General features: G+C 48.3%; 1 long non-coding RNA gene across 1 annotated transcript in view; it reads left to right on the top strand.

Annotated features, from left to right (window-relative positions):
* The window catches only part of LOC137008691 (uncharacterized), a 65,982-nt gene extending 51,559 nt beyond the window's left edge, over window positions 1-14,423 (top strand). Inside the window, exons 2-3 of the long non-coding RNA XR_010892798.1 lie at window positions 6,093-6,311; window positions 14,005-14,423. This is a non-coding gene — a long non-coding RNA (uncharacterized lncRNA). The remainder of the gene's footprint in view (window positions 1-6,092; window positions 6,312-14,004) is intronic.

Genomic DNA, 14,423 nt, shown 5'->3' with positions numbered 1-14,423 from the left:
CTAGATAAACTGAATTTGAACTGGACCGAGTTTAGTTTTTCCTGGCTGATAAACTAATATTTGTTCATTGGTGCTATTGTGCAGACTTGTATAATTTTCCTGCATAATTGATCCTTTCATAGTTTACTTTTTAGTGAATAAACAGAAAATATATAATATACTCAGATACACTCTGAATGAAACCATATTAATCAAATGTTGAAACAGGTGAAACTGATCTAAATACTCACGTATGTGGTTCACACAAGCCACTAAACAAATGAGTCTGATTAATTTTTATTCAAATAGAGGTTCATAAATCATGAAGAAATTTGTATAAGTCATTAAGTGTGACGATGACTCAGAACAAAGCAGCACTGCCACCAAAACCAATATTGCTTTTGGGCAATATAGCATATATTCTAAAAATATATATATATATATTTATAAATAATGAGAAAACTAATACTTATACCATGAAAAATCAAATAAAAGAAACCACTCTCATGTCTGTTCTGTGAATGCTTTTGAGTTCTCTGTCATGCTTGCATGCTCCCGCATCAGGCAAATCTCAAAAATGTGTTTTACGGTTTCATGAACTCTCAAAGTGTGTGCATTGTGTGTGTGTGTGTGTGTGTGTGTGTGTGTGTGTGTGTGTGTGTGTGTGTGTGTGAATGTTTAATCTTTCAGATGAAAGGAATCTTTCTGAGAAATAGCTGTTTTAGCTATTATTTTAATCAAGAGAAGCAGGCATGAGAAGGCCACAAACTTTTATTCATAAACAAGTCACACTTGTTCCTGATTCTGATTATATGAGTCATTTTCCTTCTATTTTATGAACTGTCTGTTTAAATCAAAATTCCAAACAGATTGATTGAACCTGCAAAGTTGTACTGACAATTCACAGGCTCATAAGACATAATCAGTTGCAGACAAAAACATCAGTATTTATGCTGTAGCCTGAGGCTGCAGTTGCAAATATTCACATAAACAGATGAAAAGGATATGTATGTGTCAATGCATCTGTTTTTGTGGTATTTTGCTAGCCTCTGCAAAACCTGTTTATGTCTACTAAATACAGTCAAAACAAAAATTATTGAGACACTAGATATTTTTTTATATATATTTTTTTAATAGTGGGTGCAGGACACTATAGTTTATCTGACATAATTAAGTTTCTCATTCAGCATGTGCCATGATTAGGAACAGTGAATCTTGGTTATGTTAATGGTTCTTGAAAGTTTGTCTATGTGGGCAAAACACCAAAAAAATGCTCTAATAGACCTGCTGTTATGATAGGACCAGACAGGAGACAGAAGATAGATAAAACAGGTTTGTTTATTGGACACAAGCAGAGTATATGATGCAGACAGGTGAGTAGCAGATGCACTTTGGTGATGTACGAGTGATATGGAGAATGACACAGTCCTTTGTAGTTGCAGAGTGACAATGGAGAATGATACTTGCTGAATGGAGCTGATGACTTCAGACAACACTTCACGCCAGACGAGAATCGTAGGAAGGAGCTTAGGAAACCCGGAGAACAGGTAGGTAGTCAGAAGAGTCCTTGAGGTAAGCATACAGGCAAGTCCTTTGATGCAAACGAGACCGGACAATGTGGCTGAGTGCGAGTGTGTCTTAAATAGTGCTGGTGATGAGTGCGCTGATGAGGTGCAGGTGACAGTGATCAGTACTCAGGGGAAGGTGTGCACTGTGATTGGACGGTGCTGGAACCTGGCGTGTTTGTTACAGTACACAGTTTGTTACAGTTTGTTACCTGCTCCGTGAACGGGCCAATGAATCTGGGACTCAGCTTCCGGCAGGGTAGACGCATGCGGGTGTCTCTGGTGGATAGCCATACCTTGTCTCCAGGTTGGTAAGCTGGGGCCTCAGAGCGTTGCAGATCCGCTGCCATCCTACGTCTTCGGAGAGCCCGTTGAAGTTGATGGTGTGCTGAGTCCCAGACCCTCTCGCTCTCTCGGAACCAGTAATCCACGGCAGGAACATCGGAGGGTTCCCCAGACCAGGGGAACAGTGGGGGTTGGTAACCGACTACGCACTGAAAGGGTGTTAAGCCGGTGGTGGATTGTCGGAGGGAGTATTGGGCGTACTCGGCCCAACCCAGGAACTGGTTCCAAGAGTCCTGGTGGCCGTGACAGAAGGTACGGAGGAAGCGCCCAACTTCTTGGATCTTGCGTTCCGTCTGCTCGTTCGTTTGGGGATGGTAACCCGAGGAGAGGCTTACGGTCACACCTAGGAGGGAGAAGAAGGCTTTCCAGACTCTTGAGATGAACTGTGGACCTCTGTCAGATATGATGTCTTCTGGGATACCAAAGTATTTGAAGATGGCGTTAAACATGATCTCCGCTGTTTCCATGGCCGTTGGCAGACCTCGTAGAGGGATGAGACGGCAGGACTTTGAGAATCTATCAACGACCACAAAGATGCATGTATATCCATCCGAGGCTGGTAGATCAGTCACGAAGTCCACTCCCAGGTGTGACCAGGGTTGGTTGGGAACGGGCAGAGGAAGAAGTTTGCCAGCTGGTAAATGGCGTGGGCTCTTGGCCATGGCGCACTCCCTGCATCCCTGCACGTACCTCCTGACGTCGTTGGCCATGTTGGGCCACCAGAAGCGCTCTTTCAGCAGCGAGAGGGTTTCATTGACCCCCAGGTGGCTAGTGCCAAGTGAGGAGTGTGCAGAGTGGATCAGTGGGGTGCGTCGTGCTCGGGTGATATACTGTAAGCCCTCGGGACAACCCGGCGGAGTGTTGGGGGAGGCATTGGAAGGAGGGAGAGTCTCTGGACTCCAGGTTATGGGGCTTACGAACAGGTTCTCAGGCAGGACGGGTTCAGGTTCTTCATTGCTTTCCTCAGGAGCATGAATTCGGGATAGAGCGTCATCTTTGGCGTTTTTTGGACCAGGACGGTAGGAGATGGAGAAATGGAATCTGGTGAAGAAGAGGGCCCAGCGGGCTTGTCTTGGGTTGAGTCTTATGGCAGCTCGAAGGTATTCCAGGTTCTTATGATCGGTCAGTACGATGAAGGGATGTTGAGCTCCCTCTAACCAATGCCTCCAATCTTCTAGGGCCAGCTTGACGGCGAGGAGTACCCGGTTGCCGATGTCGTAGTTTGTCTCCGCCGGGTTGAGCTTACGGGAGAAGAATGCACATGGATGGAGGCGGCTCGGGTTCCCCTGCTGCTACGACAATACCGCTCAAACTATGGTGGTCGAGGCGTCGACTTCCACGACGAATGGCTTGTCGGGATCTGGGTGCACCAGGAGTGGAGCGGTCGTAAAGGCTTTCTTGAGTACATCGAATGCTTCAGTGGCAGCTGGAGTCCAGGACAGAGACTTGGGCTTGTTGCAGAGAAGACTGGTGAGTGGACTGGTTATGGAGCTATAGTTCTGAATGAATCGTCGATAGAAATTGGAGAATCCGAGGAAACGTTGGAGCTCTTTGATCGTGGTGGGTGTTGGCCAGTTTTGCTTGTTCATTCCATCCGCTCCGAGCAGCCAGGGTTCTGAATTGCAAAGCATATTCGTTAACAGACAACTTTCCTTGTTTTAATCTGTAGAGTCTCTCACCAATGGATGAATCCCAGGACGGTTTTCCAAAAACTTCTCTGAAGTGTTCAACAAAGCCAGCATAGGTCTGTGTTACCGGATGCTTCTGGGTCCAGATAGAATGGGCCCAATGCAGCGCTTTGCCTGAAAGATGAGAGATAACGTACGCTACCTTAGAGTGTTCGGTGGGAAATAAGTGCGGTTGCATCTCCAGGATCAGAGACACTTGCAGAAGAAAGCCGTTGCAATCCTCCGCCGCACCGGCGTAGGGCGCTGGTTGGGCCATGGGACTGAAGAAGGTGAAGGAACGGTGGATGCGGAAGTGGCGATGGGTGCTGGAACTAGTGGTGGGCTTGAGACCGGTGGTTGCACCGCAAACATGTGGCAACAATGTGGCTGAGTGTGAGTGTGTCTTAAATAGTGCTGGTGATGAGTGCGCTGATGAGGTGCAGGTGACGGTGATCAGTACTCAGGGGAAGGTGTGCGCTGTGATTGGACGGTGCTGGAACCTGGCGTGTTTGTTACACCTGCACTGCTGTTTCCTGTGGTGCTTGTCTGTAGTGTCACAGGAAAAACAAATCAACATACACATGACCAGTGATTTGTGAACACATTATTCTTAGGATTTAGTTCTTTAAATAAATTGGTCAAAAAAAGTTTTTGATTTTGGTTACTATCTCACTCGTTGAATCAGAATGAACTTATTACTGAACAATAACTTTTCATCATGTTTAACACATAAAATGGACCATGAACTGATACTGTTTTATGTGTACTGAGAGTTTCATTGAGGCCTAAATCTTCATACCTAAATATGTGTAATTACGGACTTGTTGCTCATATGACAACATGAAATTAAAGATGATATGTTAGGAAAGGATGTGTCCTTAAAATACTGAGAGAACCGTGAACAGATTTTCATTCCTACTACCCCTGCCATCTATTTCTCACAGTTGTGATGTTGCTTGTTTGATATTGCACTGATAAAACTTGATCCAGAAAAAAATGCCCTCACATTTAGATGAAAACATCAAATTCAAAAGAATGTTCTGCTTAGTTTTGTGGAAATTTATGTCAAAGCGTATCTATCTTTTTATTCAGCTACATCGATAGCTGTATTAGGGATTTTCTGGAATGTCATAAGTTATTTTACTTCTGTGAGGCATATTTGGACTTTCTGCATGAGGGTGCCCTCCAGTTTCCAGTATGAATTATTATACATAATGTGTCTTTAGTGGATAAAAATATGAAAACATTTGAATTAAACATATGACAATACATATATTTTTTTCTCTAGTGTAGTGTACTGAAGTGTTCCTTTCAAATGTTTTTTAGTTATATATAGTTATATATATATTAGTTATATATAGCCTGCATCCCCCCCCCAAAAAAATAAATAAAAGTTTTCTGTGAAGTAAAATTATTATTTTTTATTATTTTATGCAGCCATACAAGTACAACAAACTAGGTGTTCTTTACATGATGATCCACACCCTTCCTGCATAAGCCTTTCTGATACAAAACATGTATTAAAAAATTTAAATCAATATATTGTTTTATGTGAATGAGTGGGCAGGATGATTTTCACATAATTTTTGAAGCATATGTTCTAGGCTACAAGATACAGTTTTCAGAAGTCTTGTGAATAAATAGTCAGTGTGGGTTTTATGGGCTTTTTTCAGTGACAATTTTTTTTTTTTTCACAAACCACACATAAACGTAATTTTCTCAAAACTACAAACTTTTGCATACATGCTTGTGGCAAGCAGGATGAGGCTGAGGGCCGTGAGAATGGGACGCACTGGTCTCGCCCCATTTTCACGGCCCTCTGCCTCGTCCTGCTTGCCACACTGCTGCTCACATATTATTGTAGCAGACTTTATGCTGAATACAATGTAATCAGCCTTTAGGCATTAAAATGTTATAAGTAACAGAAATAAGCACAAGTGTCAGGGCATATCAAAACATCTCCAGGGCTCAGAAAACAGCTCAGACCCCAGAGGGATAACCCATGCCAGAGCACTATGACCTTTCTCATACAGAGGGAAACGCACACACACACACACACACACACACACACACACACACACACACACACACACACACATAAAATAAAAAAAAATAAAAATAAATATTTTAATAATATCAATTGAAATAAATATTTTTTAAAATATTCTATTGCTAATATATATATTGAAAATATGTATTATATTATATATAAATATATTCTCAATATGTTTCAGTTATAATATACACTTATCAGGCATAACATTATGACCACCTTTCTAATATTATTAATATTATCTAGACTCCACTAGACCCCTGAAGGTGTGCTGTGGTATCTGGCTCCAAGATCTTAGCAGCAGATCCCTTAAGTTCTGTAAGTTGCGAGGTGGGGCCTCCATGGATCGGACTTGTTTGTTCTGCACATCCCACAAATGCTCGATTGGAAATTTGGAGGCCAAGTCATCACCATAAAATCATAGTTGTGCTCCTCAAACTATTCCTGAACCATTTTTTTTTTTTTTTTTTTTTTTTGTGGCAGGGCACATTATCCTCCTGAAAGAGGCCACCAGGAAAAACTGCTTCCATGAAAGGATGTACATGGTCTGCAACAATGCTTAGGTAGTTGGTACGTGCCAAAGTAACATCCACATGGATGGCAGGACCCATGGTATCCCAGCAGAACATTGCCCAAAGCATCACACTGTCTCTGCCGGCTTGCCTTCTTCCCATGTGCATCCTGGTGCCATGTGTTCCCCAGGTAAGCGACACAAACGCACCCGGCCATCCACATGATGTAAAAGAAAACATGATTCAACAGACCAGGGGCCAGTTGCACCAGCTGTGCGCAAGTTACAACGTAGACTAGTTTTCACGTAAATGGGCACTAAGTTACAACTTACGCACTACTAAATATTTTTGTGTTGCACCATTAAACTTAGTTGAAGCGTAACTCTACGTACACACTAAATATTTACGGAAGCCTCCTATCAGGAGTAACGGTTGGAATAAAATAGCAGACTGACTGAACTGCATCAATAAGCTCTTGTTTTACCTGACAGACTTCATTCTTTACACATATATGATGCTGCTGACATTTACACTCTCTTAAATTTTAAGAGAGAGAACGTCTCGGTTACAAAGGTAACCCTCGTTCCCTGAAGGAGGGAACGGAGACGTACGTCGGACAGACCGACGAATAGGAATCTCGCTAGAGAGGCCAATCTACTTCGAGTGTAACTAAACGAGCCAATGCACATTGGCATGCAATCATATGCATCAGCTGCTCGCCTCGCAGCGCGGGTATATAATGAGCAGCAGGTGCGTTGCATCTTCAGGTTTTCGCTGAGGAGCCGAACCGGATAGGCGGCAGCATCAGCGGGGTACAGCGACTGTGGCGACGGGACGTACGTCTCCGTTCCCTCCTTCAGGGAACGAGGGTTACCTTTGTAACCGAGACGTTCCCATTCAGTCGGTCACGTTTCGACGTACGTCGGACAGACCGACGAATAGGAATCCCTACCAAAGCGCCACAGGAGCTGCCCCTTCCAGCGCTCTGTTGCAAGCCACCTGAACCCCCTTGCCTGAGGATGGTGGGACAGGGCTAACACAGAGAGAGTCGATCACTGCTGTTCCCCAAAACCCATTCAGTGAGACTATTGGATAACGCTGGGAAAGCGTACCCTTCGCTGGGAAAGGAACGCTGCGGAAGCCACATCCTTCCCCGAAGGAGTTATGTGGAGAAGTACATATGGACTAACCCTGTAGGGCTGTGCTACATATGGAAGAGCTGGGGTGACTCCAACCCGATGAAGGGTAGGTTCTCCCAGAGGGAAAGACACGGGCTTCGTTTAGGAGCAACCGTGGAACCAACCATATGGGATCCCCGTAGGGTCACACATATGGAACCCAGCCTAAACCCGGTTCTCAAGGATACAACGGAGTATAGGCCTGGCGCCAGACGCTCCGCCACGTCGGCTGCCGAAGGGATATCGGAGGACTCGACAGGGTCTGCCTTGTAGGGACTCTCTGGAGAAAAGAAGCGCATGTAGCGCAGCAAGCCGACACTAAGCCGGGGCCTCTCCGTGCCTCTGACCTGTGGCGAGAACATGGGAGGAGACCGGCTCGACACGAAGGCTATAGTATCTAGCGAACGTGTTAGGTGTCGCCCAGCCCGCAGCTCTACAAATGTCTGTCAGCGAGGCGCCACGAGCCAGCGCCCAGGAGGATGCGACACCTCTCGTGGAGTGAGCATGCAACCTGAGCGGGCAGGGCACACCCTGAGCTTGGTAAGCCAGGGCGATGGCATCCACTATCCAGTGGGCCATCCTCTGCTTGGAGACAGCCTTTCCCTTCTGCTGGCCTCCATAACAGACAAGAGCTGGTCTGAGGTCCTGAGGCTTTAGGTTCTGTCTATGTACAGTCGCAAAGCGCGGACTGGACAGAGTAAAGCCAGGGCTGGGTCTGCCTCCTCCGAGGGCAGCGCTTGCAGGCTCACCACCTGGTCCCTGAAGGGACTGGTAGGAACCTTGGGCACATAGCCAGGCCGGGGTCTTAGTACCACGTGGCTATCACCCGGCCCGAACTCCAGGCACGATTCGTCGACCGAAAATGACTGCAGGTCCCCTACCCTCTTGATGGAGGCCAATGCCACCAGCAGCAAAGTCTTCATAGACAGAATCTTTAAGTCTACTGACAGCAAAGGCTCAAAGGGAGCAATCTGAAGTGCTCTCAGCACCAGAGTGAGGTCCCAAGAGGGTATGGAGAGGGGACGAGAAGGATTTAACCGTCTCGCCCCCTAAGGAACCTGATGACCAGGTCGTGCTGACCAACAGATTTGCCATCTAAGTGGTCGTGGTAAGCGGATATAGCAGCAGTATGGACTTTTGAGGGTGGAGGGGGACAGCCTACGCTCCAACCCTACTGCAAGAAGGAAAGCACGACTCTGATCGAGCATCTTCGGGGGTCTTCCCGGCGAGAAGAGCACCACTCGACGAACAGGTTCCACTTTGGAGGCGTAAGCACGTCTCGTAGACCGTGCACGTGCCGAAGTGATGGTGTTAAGTACCTCAGGGGGTAAGTCACCTAGAACCTCCGCATCCCGTCCAAGGGACCAGACATGGAGTTTCCAGAGGTCTGGACGCGGGTGCCAAAGAGTGCCCCGTCTCTGAGAAAGAAGGTCTTTCCTCAGAGGGATGGGCCAGGGAGGGGCTGTCGCGAGGAGTGAGAGTTCTGGGAACCAGGTCCGGTTGGGCCAGTAAGGCGCAACTAACAAGACCTGCTCCTCGTCCTCCCTGACTTTGCACAGGGTCTGTGCAAGTAGGCTCACTGGGGGAAACGCATATTTGCGCAGGCCCCGGGGCCAGCTGAGAGCCAGTGCATCTGTCCCGAGTGTCCCCTCGGTCAGAGAGTAAAACAACTGGCAGTGGGAGGTTTCTGGTGAGGCAAACAGGTCTACCTGAGCCTTTCCGAATTCTCTCCAGATCAGCTGAACCACCTGGGGGTGGAGTCGCCACTCTCCTGGCAGCGCAGCTCGTGATAGCTCGTCGGCCACACGGTTGAGCACACCGGAGACATGAATGGCGCGAAGCGACCTCAGATGCTTCCGACTCCACAGGAGGAGATGGCGGCGAGTTGTGACATGCGACGGGAGCGTAGACCACCTTGACGGTTGATGTACGCAACGGTCGCAGTGTTGTCCATACGGACCAGTACATGCTTGCCCTGAAGCAGGCCTTTGAGGCGGCTCAGAGCAAGGCGTACTGCCAGCAACTCGAGGCAATTGATGTGCCAATGCAGATGGGGTCCCGTCCAAACCCCTGAGACTGCATGCCCGTATTACGTGGCACCCCAGCCGGTGGCAGAAGCATCTGTGAACACCACAGCATGCCGGGACACCTGTTCTAGGGGCACTCCTGCCCGAAGAAACAAGGGGTCCGACCACGGACTGAAGGTTCGGCGGCACTCCTGAGTGATTGGCACCCGGAATGTGCCGCGCTGCCACGCCCATCTCGGGACTCGGCCGTGAAGCCAGTGCTGAAGCGGTCTCATATGAAGCAGACCGAGCGGTGTTACAGCCGCAGCAGCCGCCATATGCCCCAGGAGCCTCTGAAAGAACTTCAGTGGGACCGCTGTCCTGCCATTGAATGTATTCAGGCAGTTCAACACTGACCGAGCACGTTCCTCTGTGAGGCGTGCTATCTGCTCGACCGAATCCAACTCCATACCGAGAAAAGAGATCCTCTGCACCGGGCGAGTTTGCTCTTTTCCCAGTTGACCCTGAAGCCCCAACTGGCTGAGGTGTCTGAGCACCAAATCCCCTGTGTTTGCACAACTGATCCCGGGACTGTGCTAGAATGAGCCAGTCGTCGAGATAGTTGAGAATGCGAACACCCCGTTCTCTCATGGGAACAAGGGCTCCCTCCACGACTTTCGTGAAGACGCGGGGAGACAGGGCCAGCCCGAAGGGTAGGACTCTGTACTGATATGCTCAACCTTCGAACGCGAATCTCAGGAATGGCCTGTGTCGCGGAAGAATTGAAACATGGAAGTACGCGTCCTTCAGGTCAATCGCTGCAAACCAATCTCGGGGACGGATGCACTCGAAAATGCGTTTCTGCGTGAGCATTTTGAATGGTAGCTTGTGGAGGCTCCGATTCAAAACTCGCAGGTCCAAGATCGGTCGTAACCCGCCGCTTTTCCTGGGTACAATGAAGTAGGGGCTGTAGAACCCCGACCTCAAATCGGCTGGAGGGACCGGCTCTATCGCGTCCTTCGCCAGTAGGACTGCGATCTCCGCACGCAGGACAGGGGCATCGGCATCTTTCACTGTAGTGAAGAGGACGTCCCTGAACTTGGGGGGGGGGAGCCGGGCGAACTGAATCGCAAAGCCGACCCTGATGGTCCGAAGGAGCCAGCGAGACGGACTGGGGAGCGCTAACCCGGCTCGCAGAGACCGTACAAGCAGGACCAAAGGGACCACCGGTGTACCCGCAGCAGGGCAGCGAGGTGGAACACAGGGACGCGGCTCGGGGGGCTCTCTTTGTGAGGCGGCCCGAAGCGGCGTCACAGTGTGCTAGGCAACACTTACCTGGCTCCACGGATGGACAGAGGGAGCAGTCGAGGCTTTGGCTGCCCGCTGCTCGCTGCTGTCCACTGGCGACAGAAGAGGGGGATGAGAGTGGTGAGGTTTCTCCTCCCACTGCTCTCCAAACCCTCTTCAGACCTGGAAATGGAGGAACTGCTCTTTAAAATTTGGGTACCGCTGCCTCTTGGGTCAGTGGCGGAACAGAAACAAACCCAATAAAGGATTTACCACCTGGCCCTCCTCCAGGGGTGGAAGAGCAGCCCCACCCATCTCTGGGTCGCCCGTCTCAGGGGTGATTCTCACCAACCAGTTAAACAGCTGCAGAGACGGGAGGCGTCATCTCCCCGCAATGGATACAGCAGAGCCTGCTGGGCCGGAGTTTCTTGCAGGGGACGACACCCTTGGCGACGAGCAGACTGAGGGGCGGCCCAAGAGGAACTCAATGGTTTGTCATGGGAAGCTCCCCTATCCGCTACTAACTGAGGAGAACCGCTGGGCTCAGTCCTCGACAGTGTCACCGAAAGGCCACCTCGTAAGATGGGAGCATTGAGAAAGCATTTAGCTTGACAACCTCTCACACCTCACAAGGTAAGCCAGGGGGCACTTCTGGACCACGGAGGTGGACATCGTCTGGCTGAGGGCCTGCGCCGTGGACTTTGATCACGGTTAGTCAACAAGCGCAGCTCAACCCCAGCACAGAACTACCCTCATGCAAAAAGAGTGCCTTGGCCTCACATGCAGGGTGGGTGTGGTCTGTGTACAGCCACCCCATCCAAGAGGGTAGTGAGAGAGGAAAAACTTATGCAGATTGGCACCTTTGGCATTCCATATTTATGGCACCAATATACCCCCATACTGCCAAGTTTTCCATGCACATCTGGAAGACCCAGGAAAGCATGGCTGTAAACTCTGAATCTGAGTCAGCATAAGCACACACCATTACAGTGGGCAGCGTCACCCTCATTTCCAGAGCATAACAGCACTCTCTCCGATGCTGCAATCGACGTCTGTCCCTCAGCTGGAGCTCTGAATGAAATGCTAGGTTCCCTATGAAAAGGACCAGCAATCCAATCCAGAAACTGCACAGCTTGCAATGCGCTAGAGAGGGAGGGGCCCTAGGGGGTTGGTTCCCCGAAGGAACCCCTCAACCTCATGTCACCCAAGCCATATCAGCAAAGTAGACCTCTTCTGGTGCACCAGAGAGGGCGCTACAATGGAGATTACGCAAGGGAACCGCGCATCTAGAGCGCCGAGCGAGCGCTGGGTTGCCGTGACAACCCGCGCTGCAGCCCGGCAGCTCGACGGCACACGACACGCAGAGGAGCGAGAGGTTTGCTCTCGCTGATCTCCGCGGTCTCCCAGAGTGTCGGGCAGAGCCGCGGCTGTGCTTTTACACACAAGCGGCAGCTGGCCAACAACAGAGGGGACTCAAGCTTCCCGGAGAAAGAAGAGTCACGACCGGCGTGTCGACGTGATCATGTTCTCATATGAAAACATGAACACCCACGAACATCATTTCAGCACGCGCCCAGACATGCGAAACGGTGATCGTGGCCGTCAGTGAGGACAGGAACGATCGCATCCAGAAACACAAGTAGGATGTCGTCTTTAAAAAGACGCGAATCTACTTGTGTAAGCTCTTTCAGGGACTTTACTCTTTTAGAAGTGCTGAAGCACGCAGGGGAACGGCCACCGCAACACAGACAGGGATTGTGTGCAGCCTGTCATGTGCTTTCTCTCTCTTTGAAGGCGCTCACTCTTACCAGCCGTAAAAACGGCTTTTCAGCGCTCAAAAGCGCACCGTACCGGCCGTGAGAACAGCCTTCTGACGCTGTCAAACAGCTATTTGCTCAAAAACGGCAAACGAAACAGAAAAAGAGAGGACGTCGACCCCGCTGCTGTGCTGTTCGCCCGCACTCGGAAAAAAAGAGAAGTTCAACCAAAAGCTTGACTCGTCTTCTAGCAGACACTCGCTTGCAGAGAACAGGAACAAACACCGTTCGGCTCCGAAGCGAAAAGCTGAAGATGCAACGCACCTGCTGCTCATTATATACCCGCGCTGCGAGGCGAGCAGCTGATGCATATGATTGCATGCCAATGTGCATTGGCTCGTTTAGTTACACTCGAAGTAGATTGGCCTCTCTAGCGAGATTCCTATTCGTCGGTCTGTCCGACGTACGTCGAACGTGACCGACTGAATGGGAACATCATGTGAAAAGATTACTTTGTTAGACACTCTTCAACACGAACCCGTTAAACAGCGCACCGCTGTGTGCATCGGTCCTATCACTCCGTGTTGTGCATGTCAAATAAAATCAGTCATAATCAATAAATGTAATTTCTTATGTTTTTGTTGTTGTTTCAGTATTTATTTATTGATCCTTATTAATTTCGTTTCAAATACAGTTTCTGAATGTTATTTACATATAAAAACATTTATGATTAAGTAGTAGGCTATTATATTTAATGGAAACTTATTTTTACTGTTAGCTACGTGAGGCAAAATAAGTCAGAATGAAGGATAAACTGAAATTCACGGAATTTCAACAACTTCTGCTCCTGTATTTGAAGGATAACTGAAGGTAAACGTCATATTATGCGACTACGCATTACTTTACGGAGACCTTACGAGCTACTAGCTACGTTCTGCCTTAAGAACAAATGGTGCAACCGAATACAGGCCACCTTCTTTTTATTGCTCCTTGGTCCAGTTCTGATCTCACTATTGGCGCTTTCGGCGGTGGACAGGGTCAGTATGGGCACCCTGACTGATCTGTGGCTATGCAGCCCCATACGCAACAAACTGTGATGCACTGTGTATTCTGACACCTTTCTATCAGAACCAGCATTAACTGAGCTACAGTAACTCGTCTGTTGGATCGGACCACACTGGCCAGCCTTCGCTCCCTACGTGCATCAATCAATTCAGCACTACTCCTTCCTTGAACCACTTTTGACAGATACTGACTACTGCAGACCGGGAACACCCCACAAGAGCTGCAGTTTTGGAGATGCTCTGACCCAGTCATTTAGCCATCACAATTTGGCCCTTGTCAAACTTGCTCAAATCCTTGGCCATTTTTAACTTCTAACACATCAACTTTGAGGACAAAATGTTCATATATCCCACCCACTAACAGGTGCTGTGATGAAGAGATAATCAGTGTTATTCACCTCACCTGTCAATGGTCATAATGTTATGCCTGATCTGTGTATAACTAAATGTATATTTAAATATATAAACATTATATAAACTGTGGCGAGGGGGGCGTGGTTCAGCGAAGTCTGCAGCGGGAGAGAGAGTCGGGAGACGCATGGTGAGTGAGTGGGTTAAACGAAAATAATGAACACCTGCCTCTTGTTTCAGTAATTGGCGTGGAGACAGGATAAAACACCAAGAGAAGCAGGAGTGAGAGAGAGAGAGAGAGAGAGAGAGAGAGAGAGAGAGAAGGACTGCTGACTGAGAGAAGCCTGAAGCCGTTTGGAATGTTTGCACTGGAGTGAAAGTTATTTTTGTGACTTTGTTTCTGTTTTATGTGCTGATGCACAGACTTCTGTTGGTGATTGAATAATCTGAATAAAGCCTCAGTCAGCAGTCAAAGCCGACCCTGTCCTCTTCCTTCCCTAAGAACTTTGAACCTTGTTACACAAACATTTTGCATTTACCCAAAATGCATTTTAAAATCCCACCCAAAAAACAATCTCATTATCTTATCATTTACTCAGATGAATACACAAATATATTTTTTAGAAATATAATTCATCTGTGTGTCCATACTGTCACAA

Source organism: Chanodichthys erythropterus, chromosome 20 (genome assembly GCF_024489055.1).
Source record: "Chanodichthys erythropterus isolate Z2021 chromosome 20, ASM2448905v1, whole genome shotgun sequence".
Classification (NCBI taxonomy): Eukaryota; Metazoa; Chordata; class Actinopteri; order Cypriniformes; family Xenocyprididae; genus Chanodichthys; species Chanodichthys erythropterus.
The sequence above is the reverse complement of the archived record's forward strand: the minus strand, read 5'-3'. Positions and strand labels throughout refer to the sequence as shown.